Below are 12,686 nucleotides of genomic sequence, written 5' to 3'. Positions count from 1 at the left end.
GAGTCATCGATGTTTCCAAGTAACAAAGTGATATGATCAAAACTGTATAACAGAAAGACTGCTGTGGCAATCATGTGAAGAGCAAAGGTCCAGGGAAAAGATTAGAGGCAGAAATAGCGATTAGGAAACCACTGCAAGTGTCCAGAGAAAGAAATTGGCTGGGGAGTCCCAATCATTTGTATGTGTGGCAGTGAGGAAATATGCTGAGTGGAATAGTAACCATAAGGTAGAGAGAGGATGATTAGAGAATGAAATATGATTTTTATATATATAAAAGAAAGTTATAAATGTATATATTATATATGTGTATATGTAATTATATGTAATTACATCTGTATACATACATTATATGTATACATAATTCTAATATATGTTATATACATATATATGATAACATATATATGATCAATTTATTTTGGTTCCAAAAAGTTAGAAATAATTGCACAAGTTTTTCAATAATGTTCCTTTCCTATGAAATGTTTAAAGATCCCTATGGATTTCACAGAAGTTTTTGCTTGGAAATAAAATGTTTAACTGTGTTCCATGCACTTTGTGAAGTACCCTCGTATATGATGCTAAAAAGTCATCATCCCAACATTGCAGCCAACAAGCCCTTTGCAGGATGTAAATCTGAGCATATTACTGCCACACGAAGGCCCTCCCCACCCTCACCCCGCCAAGTCCAAGCTTCATGACGAGGCCTGCAAATCCTGTGTGATTTTGCTCCTACTTATCTCTGAGCTCAAGTTCTTATCGGTCCATGCCGGGATATATAAGGATTCTGAAACCTTATCATCTCTGACTACCCTTTGCTTCTTTGCCTGGTGTCTCCCTGAACTTGGTTTGTCCTCCAACCGCTCCTCTGGCACCCCTTTAATGTTCTTCCCCACACTGCTGTGCACACCTAACCCTCTCCCTCCCCTGCTTCCTCACTGACAGACATGCCCTGCCTTCGCCAGCCTCCACTCACAACACTGCATGTCATTTCATGCACAGCTACTCCCAGAGTGCCTCGCAAGCTCCCAGCGGGCAGAGACTGTCCGAATTCCCTTCCAGGAGCAGACTGGGAGGCTGCTTTGTTTCTTACCATTTGTTTTTGCTCCTGATAAGAAGATGAATGGGCTACTTGCCTCAAGTTTACAAAACCTGTGAACCAAAGAATTGAATAATGCAAGTATTGATAAGTCGCTTATAGCCTAATAAGAGAGTTAAGGAAAATGAAAACACAAAAAGGAAAAATTAAGCAGGTACGGTCAAAACTGAATTATTATAGGTAAGGTCAGAATTTTAATGCATTTGGTTAAAAGCCACTGCATGACATACAGACTAGAGTTGCTACAGTATTATCTTTAAAGCAAACCATACAGATCAAAAGAGAACAAAGTGAGAGTGAATTTCCAAATATAAAAACGATGACATGTTTTAGTCCTTTCAAAGAAGAAGTCAGTAGACCGATACATTGCTTTTGACATTTTATTTGCACCAAGCAAAAGTAACTCTCCACTCTGTTTTTCTCCAGTCAAAATAGAGACGTGAGATAAAAATAATGTATTTTTAGAGAACTAGAGTAAGTAAGCTGCTCATTGTCTGATCAAAATTGACCTCCAGAAACATCTGACCTGGCTTGTAACTGATGAAAAAGTGAACTCCACTGCCACCAACACCTGTCACCCAACCACACACTCATGTCCACGTGGGTCCCTGCGGTCATGTCCTAACTTCCCTACTCCTCTTCCTCTTTAATGTCCCACCCTATCTCTTTGTTCTAAGCCACTGCCCCAATTTAGCTGGCCAATAACTTCATGATCTGCCCCTGGCTGTTGCCATTAGGGCTGGGCTGCTGCTGAAACTCAGACAGGCATTTGGCAAAGCAGTTAAAGACATTGCTTGGAACATCAGCATGCCACTTCCAAGTACATGGATTTGGGTCAGCTCCTGATTCCAGCTTCCTGCTGATCAATGCACACCTCAGGATGTAGCTGTAGAGGCTCAAGTATTTGAGTCCCTGTCACCCACATAGAAGACCTATGTTGAGTTGAATTCCAGGCTCCTGGCTTCAACTTGGTTCAGCCTCAGCTGAGTATTTGGGAAGTGAATCCACAAATCTCTCTCTCTTTCTCTCTCTCTCTCTCTCTCTCTCTCTCCCCCTCCCTCTCTCTCCCTCTCTCTCCCTCTCTTTCCCTCTCTCTCTTTCTCCCCTTTCAAATAAACATTTTATTTTCAAAAAGTAAGTCATCTTTTAAAAAAAAATGGTTAAAACACTCCAAATCCTTTCCATTTGCAGTGGCTTTGTTAAAAGCTGCATGTAAACAAATGAGTCAGCCCCTGCTCAGGATTTCACATCAAAACCATCCTGAAATAATCTAATATTTGAAATTTCAAAAATTCAAGGATACTTCAAAAACTTTTATGGAAATTCACTTAAAAGATAAGTTTATTTGGAGGTAAAATATTTTTTGAAATCTGTACATAGTTTCTTCATAGTATTGTTTTCCATGAGTTTTGTGAAGACCTGAATAACAGTACTAATGTGTACATGGTGGAGGAAACGTGAATTTTCTGGAACTTGAGTGCACCTGTTCAGAGATCTAATGCTGTTTTATTTTGAATTCCTTAGGGACACATATGTTGCTGGGAGAAAGGGAGAGCAACGCTTTGGTCAGAACTTTGGGATTCTTCAGTGCTCAATTAAGCCCTGCTTTCACAACATGTATGAAGTCTTCTCTCTTAACCCTACACCACCACTCTCTACTTAAATAAAACCTTAATGTCTTCCCTACGTCTCTATTCTATCTCATGCCTTCCCATTAGACTACCCTGTCCATCCTGTTTTGCTCCATCCCTTGGCCCTAGCCTAGGTCACTATGGCTCTTTACCTGACTACTGCAGCAACTTTGCAATTGGTCCCACAACTCCTATTTCTCATCCTCTTAATCCATTGTCCGCATGCAGCAAACCACACCTGTAAAGTGGCCATGCCACTTGCTGCTTAACATCCTTCAGTGGCTTCTCACTTTGTTAGAGTTAAATCCCAGCTTCTTTGCCTGCCCCTGCATGATCTGACTCTTCCCAGCTGGCTTGCAATCTTCCACCTCCCTGGGTACTGGTCTTCAGTTAAGATTTCTGCTCCATCATATCAGGATCAGCCACCACTCAGGGCTTTGTGCTTCTTGTTCCCCTACCTGGAATTTGCCTCCCTCTTCTTCTTTATCTTTCCTTTTCTTTTTTTTTTTTAAGACTTATTTATTTATTTATTTATTTGAAAGGCAGAGTTAGAGGGTTTTAAATGACTTCAATGGACAGGGCTGGGCTGGGCCAAAATCAGGAGCCTGGAATTCCATCCGGGCCTCCTACATGGATGCAAAGGCCCAAACACTTGGGCCATCTTCTACTGCTTTCCCAGGCTATAGAAGAGATCAAAAGTGAAGCTTCTGGGACTTCAACCAGCACCCATATGGTATGCTGGTGTCACAGGCAATGGCTTCACCCGCTGCATCTGTCCGCCTCTTCTTAATATGATAGCTTCCTTCATCTTTCAGTCTCAGCTTCGATAACACCTTCTTAGGACGTTGCTAACAGATCACAGTCTGTAAAGATGACCTGCTTTGTCTTGGTCTTTATTCGTGTGTTTTTGCCAAAGTGCTTACATGATATGACAGTTATAACACCTTGTTGATTTTAATTAACTAGCTAATCAGTCTTTCAGCCTTCCTGTCATACTAGAAGAAAGAAAGGCATGTGTCTGACTCATTCACCTTGGCATCGCCAGTGTCAAGCATGTAACCAGCTCATAATAACCCACTTGACTCATGCTTACTGAATGGTCTTTTATTGCACACTTTATATTTGTAGAAATGTTACAACTTTGTTTTATGTGTGCTATTATTAATTTAATGTTTTCTTCTGGGGTTCTTTGAGAAAAGGGTCAGGTTCATTTTGTTTGCTGCTATATTACTGGAAACTTGCAAGCAATAAAGCCTTTAACATATACTTTTTCAATAAGTGAATTAATTAATTAGCAGTCAATGAGATTCACCTTCAAAAATGATCTTGAGGGTTCCAGACAGTCTTTTTTGTTAAGGCGAAGTAAGTGAACTGTGCTTTCAACAATCTGAACTTGGGAAAGGCAGCTATCAGTAAGTAATGATTTCCTAGGATGATGTTAATTATTTGATTCTAAGCATTAACACTGATATCTGATAACTAGACCATTGGATAGAGAGTCTTGCTTTTTTTCTTTTTCTTTTTAACCCGTGATTTATAGCTGCTGTATGACACTATTAACTTGTTAGCTGCTGCACAAAACACTCTTTGTTGATAGGAATAGGCAGCATGGAAAATCATCTGATATTTGAAAACCTAGTCCTTATTGACTAGATATTGGCCTTAGTTTAATTTTGACAAAAGTCAGAATTCCGAGGGGTTTCCAGAATTCATACTGGAATATAACCTAGTCTGATGCTTCTGATCTATGGAAGAGCTTTACTGTTGTAAAGTCAATGGCCACCGTGGGGGATGGTGACGGCCACAGTAGTCTTCACATCCTTGGCCCAGAGGCAAGGTCTTTTATTCCCTCTTGTTGCATCTGCTGGCCCTGGGACTAGTGTGTGATCAGTAGGACATGGGATACAGGATGTTGTGCCAATTTTAAGTTCCAAGAGGTCTTAGAGCTTCTGCACTGGCTTCCTTAAAAATCCGCAAAGGCCCTGTGGACAAGTGCACAAGCTTGGCTAGCCTGCTGGAGAGTGAGAGAGGTCCCAGGTCGTTAGCTGTTCCGGCTGCATGCATTGGAGTCAGCAGGCTGGCCGCCCCACCAGCTGCCTGCAGATGCAGGAGGAAGCCTGCTCTATAAGCACACAGGGGCTGCCAGAGCAAAGCTTTAATCCCAATGATCAGTCGGCCTAGACAACAAATGCATATTTTCTCACAGCTCAGGAGGCTGCCAAGTCTGAACTCAAAGTGTTTGCTACTGTATTGGTTCCTTCTGAAGGTTGTGAGGGAAGGATCCATTCCAGGGCTCTCTCTTTAGACAAATGATTTCAGGTCCCATGGTCTCCCCCCTGTATCTTTAGATTATCCTACTCTCTCCAAGTCTGTGTCCAAATCTCCTCTTATAAGGACACGAGACATATTGATTAGGGCCCAACCTTATGACTTTAACAATGATTTCTGTAAAGACCCTCTCTCCAAATACCACAACAATCTCAGGTATTGGGGTTAGGACTTTAGCATACAATTAGGGAGGTGGGAGAGACAAGGTCAGTTTATAATACCAACCAAGATCCCAAAGATGGGGAGAACAGCCTAACTCAACCTGGTCCAAATTGGTGACCTGAGAAATTGAGACCAAATAAATGGTTGTTGTTTTAAGTTACCATGCCCTAAGGTAGTTTGTTACACAATGAAGGTTATCGAGTATGGCTATTTAATTGAATCTCAGTGCACTTCCCACTTGTTTTTTTGGTTTTTGGTTTTTGGGTTTTTTGTTTGTTTGTTTTTGTTTTTGTTTTTGTTTTTGACAGGCAGAGTTATAGACAAAGAGAGAGGTCTTCCTTCTGTTGGTTCACCCACCAAATGGTCGCTATAGCCGGCGCTGCACTGATCCGAAGCCAGGAGCCAGGAGCTTCTTCCTGGTTTCCCATGTGGGTGCAGGGGCCCAAGCACTCGGGCCATCTTCCACTGCCTTCCTGGGCCACAGCAGAGAGCTGGACTGGAAGAGGGGCAACTGGGACTAGAACCAGCGCTCATAAGGGATGCCAGCACCACAGGCAGAGGATTAACCAAGTGAGCCACGGCGCCAGCCCCACCACTTAGTTTTAAGACCACACACTAGGGGCTGGTGCTGTGACATGGCGAGTAAAGCTGCTGCCTGCAGTGCCGGCATCCCATATGGGCGCCGGTTCAAGTCCCGGCTGCTCTACATCTGATCCAGCTCTCTGCTATGGCCTGGGAAAGCAGTGGAAAATGGCTCAAGTCCTTGGGCCCCTGCACCTGTGTGGGAGACCCAGAAGAAGCTCCTGGCTCCTGGCTTTGGATCAGTGCAGCACCAGCCATTGTGGCTATCTGGAGAGTGAATCAGTGAATGGAAGACTTCTCTTTCTCTCTGCCTCTGACTCTCTGTAACTCTACCTTTCAAATAAATAAATAAATTTTAAAAAATAGACTAAACACTTACAGATATTACTGGTTTACAAGTGCTGTGCTAGTTACATGGAAAACTTGCTGAGATCAACATCCTCTCAATACACAGTCTCTTCAGCACTCAAAGGATGCACTAGATTTAATTTATTATTTTTTTTGCTAAATTAAATCAGGTTGTCCTTTGGGCTGTTCAGTACACCAGCACCTCAAACTTAAAGGTAATGCTTTTCAGTCAGTATCTCTGCTGAAAGTACTCATATCATTTAGAGTCTGTTTTTGCCCAAGTTTAACACGCCCAATTTTGTAAAAAGCAATCAAAACAAACACCTTGTAGCATCCTCATGTAGCTAGGAGCCGTGGTTTATATATTTACATGGAACATTATGGCTGTAAATGCCAATCTTCTCCCCAGAATAAACAGGCCTGTGACGTTACATTTCATGCATGTCACAAGTGTTTCCCCAACTGAGTAAATATTGAAATGAGAAATCTACTTTTTGACAGAAAGTGTTAAATGTGTTTAGTCATCAAATTTGACTTAGGACTCCAAAGGGTGCACAGATGTGTTTGGCCATATTTCAAAGCACTTATGAATTGCTTTGATGGGCAAGTTCTTCGCCTCACAGGAAGTTTTTCTAGTTAATTCACCTTTACTTCAAGTTCTGTATTTTCCTCTTTCAGTCTTCCCTACGTGTTAAAGCACACTAAGACTTGTGACCACGAAATGCTTCACAAGGTCCTACCTATTTAAGCAGCCTTGTTGCTGTCTTGTTGGGAAACCGGCAATTCATGATTCTGAATCTCAATGGATTCATCATATGCAGAAACCACCAGTGCATATTGCACATTGCATTACCTAATCACCTGTGCCACAACACCCAGCCTAGTGCTTTATTTTCAAGGAAAATCATTCATACCCTCAAGTACAATTTATACCTGGGTCAACATTATAGGAAGATGCCTTTTTTGTTTTGAAAAACTTTTTGCAAAAATTCAGTTTCTTTGGGATGCTCCACCAAAAATTCTAGACAATTCTCTCACCACTGTCACTGTCGCCACCACCCCCACCATGATTTCTCACTGTATTAAGGGCCTGTTACTGTTTTGCTTCGGCGTGTTAACATTTTCCCTTTGTGGTTGTCTGGGGAGCTGGCTAGGTCTTGCTGTTATTTGATCTTCACACTGCTTTGTTTTCTGCATCGGCTTTAACTGCGTTTCTGTCATTTCCTATGTTCCAGGAAGCCTAATGCTTTTACTTGACTTTAATTCAGTTCATTAATACACAAAGTTTATCTGGCTTGTGCATGCAGATTAAGTCCTGGATAATTTAATCTTATCTTTGCAAATGGCCCATACCAGATAAGAGCTCAGCCTCATCATCAAGCTGTCCAGAGTGTCCCTTGCTTTGACCATGTATTGTCATGGTCTGTAGCTGCAGAACGCTGGTGTGGCATAGACCGCACTTCTTCCACAGGGGCCTTTTCCCTTCTTTCATCTCTGGTAGGGTGGCAGCCGCTCTACCTTCTTCTTCCTGCTGGTCACCGACTTCTTCTGTTTGGACGTCCCAGAGCATGAGAAGTCTCCCATTTTGCTCTGCTTCCCTCCTCACTCAGGCCATCTCCAGCTCCTCGGGGCTCTCTTTCATCATTTCCTTTCTTTGATCTTGCCAGAATGAACAAGGATGTGTTCCTTAGTGGCGTCCTTCCTGCACAGAAAGGCTGTGTGCCAGACCGTATCAGGCATTTCCCCCCAAAACTCTCAAGATGGAAAAGACATTGAGATCTGTATTCTTGTGAAAGTCACCCTTGGAATCCTCCTTCTCAAAGCTTCTGGCAACCCTCCCTGTTCAGGAAAGGCTCTCCCCTACTCAAGAAATTCTCTAAGGTCTAGAGATAATCTTCTTCGGTGCAGGAATATCAATTTATTTAAGAACAAGCAATTGTTGGGACAACCTCATGGCACAGCAGGTTAAGCTGCTACCTATAATACCGACATCCCATACCAGTGCCAGTTCAAGTTCTGGCTGCTCCACTTCTGATCCAGCTCTCTGGTAATGCACCTGGGAAGGTAGCAGAAGCTGGCCCTAGTGCTTTGGGCCCTGTCACTCCTGTGGGAGATCTGGATGGAGTTTCAGGCTCCTGGCTTTGGCCTGGCCCAGCCTTGGTGATTGTAGTCATCTGGGGAGTGAACCAGTAGATGGAAGCCTTCTCTCTCTCTCTCTCTCTCTCTCTCTGCCTCTCTGTCTCTCTCAAAGAAATAAAATAAATCTTAAAAACATAAGTAGAAACAGCAGATTTTTTAAAAAATAAGGTAAAAGGTGTATTTCCTAACAGCAGGCAGGAATGTCCCTCTACCTTCCCTGCTTCTCTGTTTGAAAATGGCCGCCTGAGGTGTGAGCACTATGACTCCAAGTTCCAGGACACAGAGCTTTCATCCAATGAATTATCTTGATGGTTTCCATGACACATGTAACTCATACTGGCTAAACTAATCAGCCACACAATGGTCAGAATAATCATTTTTTTAGTGATTTATTTATTTATTGGAAATGCAGAGTTACAGAGAGGTAGAGGCAGAAGCAGACAGAGGATTCTTCCAGCCACCGTTTACCCCTAAATGGCTGCAACGGCCAGGCCAAAGCTAGGAGCCAAGAACTTCATTCAGGTGCAGAGCCCCAAACACTTGGGCCATCTTTCACTGCTTTCCAAGGGGCATCAGCAAGAAGCTGGATCAGAGGTGGAACAGCAGACATATGGGATGCTGACAGGGACCAATGGCCATATGAGATGCTGACTTTGCAGGTGACAGCTTAACCCGCTATGCCACAATGCTGGCCCCAGTCAGAGGGTTGGTGCTGTGGCGCTGTGGTGCAGTGGGTTAATCCTCCACCTGTGGCATCCACATCCCATTTGGGCCCCAGTTCTAGTCCCGGATGTCCCTCTTCCAATCCAGCTCTCTGCCATGGCTTGGAAAAGCAGTAGAAGATGGCCCAAGTGCTTGGGTCCTTGCATCCGCATGGGAGACCTGAAAGAAGCTCCTGGCTCCTGGCTTCAGATCAGCCCAGCTCAGGCCATTGCAGCCATCTGGGAGTGAACCAGCAGACAGAAGATCAAATAAATGAATCTTAAAAAAATATTAAGGTAAGTTTTGTAACAAAGTCACCCCCTGGGGCATCAGATGCCACCTGTGACTGCTGTGTTGCTACATATGTGAAGATCATCAGATATTTGAATGTCCTAAAAACCCTCTTGGGCATTAGATATTCCAAAAGTTCACATGAATTTCAATGATTTAGTGATTTTAATGCTTTTCTAAACAGAATGCTGAAGTGCTGAGATGACTGCACTGCCTTCCACTAGAGGCAAGGTGGAAGGAATCGGGGTTTCCTAGGCCAGCAGGCTACGGGAGACATGCTACAAACGACCTCTTCATTCCTCACAACAGTCCCGTTAGTGCTACATATCTATTTTATAAAGAAAACCAACACTTAGTACCTGTGCCACCTACCCAAGGCCACACTGTGCCCTGGCCAGCGTGATGCGGCCAGGATTGTAACCAGGTCTCCCTCCAAAGCCCCAGCTCATTCCCCTCTACGCACATAGCTTCGGAAGCAGCAGAGATAAAGAGGACAGGCTAAGGGATAGGACTTACTCATCTTGGTCAAATTCCCTATGTGATTTACTTTCTGCCTGTACCAAGGGCTGAGGAGTGTGACCTGGGAGTATATACCATCATGTGAATGTGGACACACGGGATGTGCATGCTTTCTGCATGTGTAACTCATCACTGGAAAGAATGGCATCAAAATGCTGGAGTCGGCACCAAGTCATAAGAATCACATATCATGTGGATATGCTTGCATGGACACAGATCCTAGCGATGCAGTGCAGTGGATAAGAACATGGGTCTCTGGAACTGGACTGGACTGGACTTGTCCAGTCCCTGTTCTTCCTCTTGCCACCTGTATAACTCTGAGCAAGTCACCTGGCTTCTTTGTGCTATGGTTTCCTCATCTGTAAACTCGGAGTCATTTTAAAGAACACCTTCCCATATTGATTGAAAAGGAATAAATGAGCAATACATGACATTATTAAGAGCAAGAGTGCATAATCACTTAAAGCATACTTCCTCATATTATCCTATGCTCCGAATCCCCAAACTTCATAAAAGTCCATCACAAACATCAGCCTTCCAGTACCAAGATAATATCATCCATTTGTCCCAGATATTGCCAAGACATATCTGGGAGCCCTTGAGGGTCTAATACATGTCAGAAAGCTAGCAGGGAGCTTTATAGAACAATGGTTAAGACTACAGACCCTCAAGCCATTTATTCCTACAGACCAGTGTCTAAATCCTGATTCCACCATCTGCTAGAAATTCAGCAGGTGTCATCCAGCTGCGCATTTTCCTGTCTCTGTAAAATGGGAGAATAGTAACTACCTCATAGGATTACATTAAGGATGAATAAAACAATGCTTTGAAGAGTGTGAAGAGGCTCTCAATAAATTATTCATATAGTCAATATATAGCTCTTTTTTATAGCAATGGATGGATTTCGAAAGTTTTTTGCACTATAATAAACTTATCTTTTAATTCAGTGTTCACGAGCTCTTTGAATTACCCTCCTATTGGGTCAAATGACCTACATGGGTCAAAATGAAGCAAAAGCAAAAATGCCAACCAAAAGCCTTTCCTAAAGGGAAGTGCATAGTTTCCATGAATTGGAGAAATAAACCTCTGATCCGATCTACTTGGTCTTTGACATATATCTTTCACTTGTAGTTCTCCAGTGAGTGAGAATCATGTGACAAATTAGCTTACAAAGTCCCCATTGAGGTCCATGAGCCCAGAGAAGGCAAACAGGAAAATAAGTTTACTAGATAGACAATCATACTTTTTATATTTTCTGTTTTCATTTTTTAAAATACCATTTTCAAATATGAACAGGGAGAAACCATTTTAAAACCTAATAGAAATATTATTAAATTATGAAATAACATAGTTGATAGGAATGTGTAGATAATTACTATGATTTTTTTTCCTACTCTAATCCACTGTCAATAACTTATTCCAGTGGTATAAATTGACATTTACTTTCTTACCTTTTTTAAACTCCTGGGTTTCGGCTAAAGCTCAGTTTCCAGGAAGTCTCTCCCCGTTTGGGGTCACTGTGTACCACAGCCTCAAATTCCTCCTGCGTCCCTTGCCCATGTACACAGTTATACAACTCGCTGTCTGTTCAGGATGGTTTAGTGGACAGTGCCCATGTGACAAAATTATATCCCTCTGAAAGGAGCTGGAATGAGAGAGAACAGATATTACCACTCATGGATGGCATTGAATGTGAGAACCATGGAAGCCAGCTAGCTGGCCATGATTACGAGCTTTGCCAACAGCGTCGGGCTTCTGAGTTTTGCTCTCCTGTATCTGCCATGCTCCTTTTTAAAGAACGCTGAGATAGAGAAAAGAGAAAGCCAAGCCCTTTAGCCCAGAAGTGCAGCCCTGCTATTCTTCACATTGAGAGTTTAAAAACAGAAGTATAAGATCAGGATATAATAATAATCACTAATTCCTTAAAAGCCAGGCTAGGGATGGGAGAGGAGGTTGAGTTACAGGTTGAATATAAATACCTTGACAATCCTAAAAGGAGTGAAGAAATGAAACTGTGACTCAAGTGTACTAAGATTTGCTTTGGGTTAATGAAACTAATGGGATTGACTGTTTCCCATCCCCACAAAAATATTTCAGATACCTGAATATTTGCCATCCACCCAATATCACACATTCCTTCTCCCACACTGAAGATACCACTGTAACTTAAAAAAGAATGAAGACTATCCATTGCTCACGATGGCTGTGTTTGTGAAGTTGTTTATCAGCTGACCAGACAAGTAGCAAGGCCTTCCATGGGCTTGGGACCACAAGCAAGTATGCGGTGCAAAAAGACTTCACCATGCAATTTAACAGATTCCCAAAAAAGGAACAGAAATCCTAAGAGAAGGCATTCATGACAGCAAAAATTATGGTTGGTGAAACTCCGCTGAATTGGCTGAAGAATTCATCTTTCTAAAAAGATTTGCCTCGTGTATTGGGGTTAAGTTCAACACTGAAAGAACCTATTTGAAATGATGTTGTTCTTGCATCTGGCTGAGGACATACTACCCCAAATTAACCACACACAAATGCCATTTTCAGTCTTTAAACATTTGATTAAACCAAGGGCTCACATCCTCTGAGGCAGAATTCTTCCTAGTTGCAATTCAGTCAGTAAGCATTGGAATGCTTATGTTCTGGTTAAGCACATTTTCTGGTTAGAGAAAATGTTGCCCATAATTGATTTTTATTTCAATGTTTACTTTTCATGAATCTTGCAACTATGTGTTAGATTAGCATTCTGCCTTAGACATCATAGTATACTATATAAAATTTAATTACATCTTAAATAATGATAACAGGAAAGCATAATAAGATATTCAACACCTTCAAAAATAGTTTTCTGCTTGTAATCACTATGACTCGAGAGCCCAAGATACAGAATACAA

General features: G+C 42.2%; 1 protein-coding gene across 1 annotated transcript in view; it reads right to left on the bottom strand.

The window, feature by feature from the left end:
• Nucleotides 1-11,566, bottom strand: part of PRKG2 (protein kinase cGMP-dependent 2) — a 134,502-nt gene extending 122,936 nt beyond the window's left edge. Inside the window, exon 1 of the mRNA XM_070047976.1 lies at nt 11,247-11,566. The gene's annotated coding sequence lies outside the window, so the exon portion shown is untranslated. The remainder of the gene's footprint in view (nt 1-11,246) is intronic.
• Between the last annotated feature and the right edge of the window lie 1,120 nt (nt 11,567-12,686).

The sequence above is a fragment of the Oryctolagus cuniculus genome, chromosome 8 (assembly GCF_964237555.1).
Source record: "Oryctolagus cuniculus chromosome 8, mOryCun1.1, whole genome shotgun sequence".
Lineage (NCBI taxonomy): Eukaryota > Metazoa > Chordata > Mammalia > Lagomorpha > Leporidae > Oryctolagus > Oryctolagus cuniculus.
This window is presented reverse-complemented; position numbering and strand designations above follow the sequence as displayed.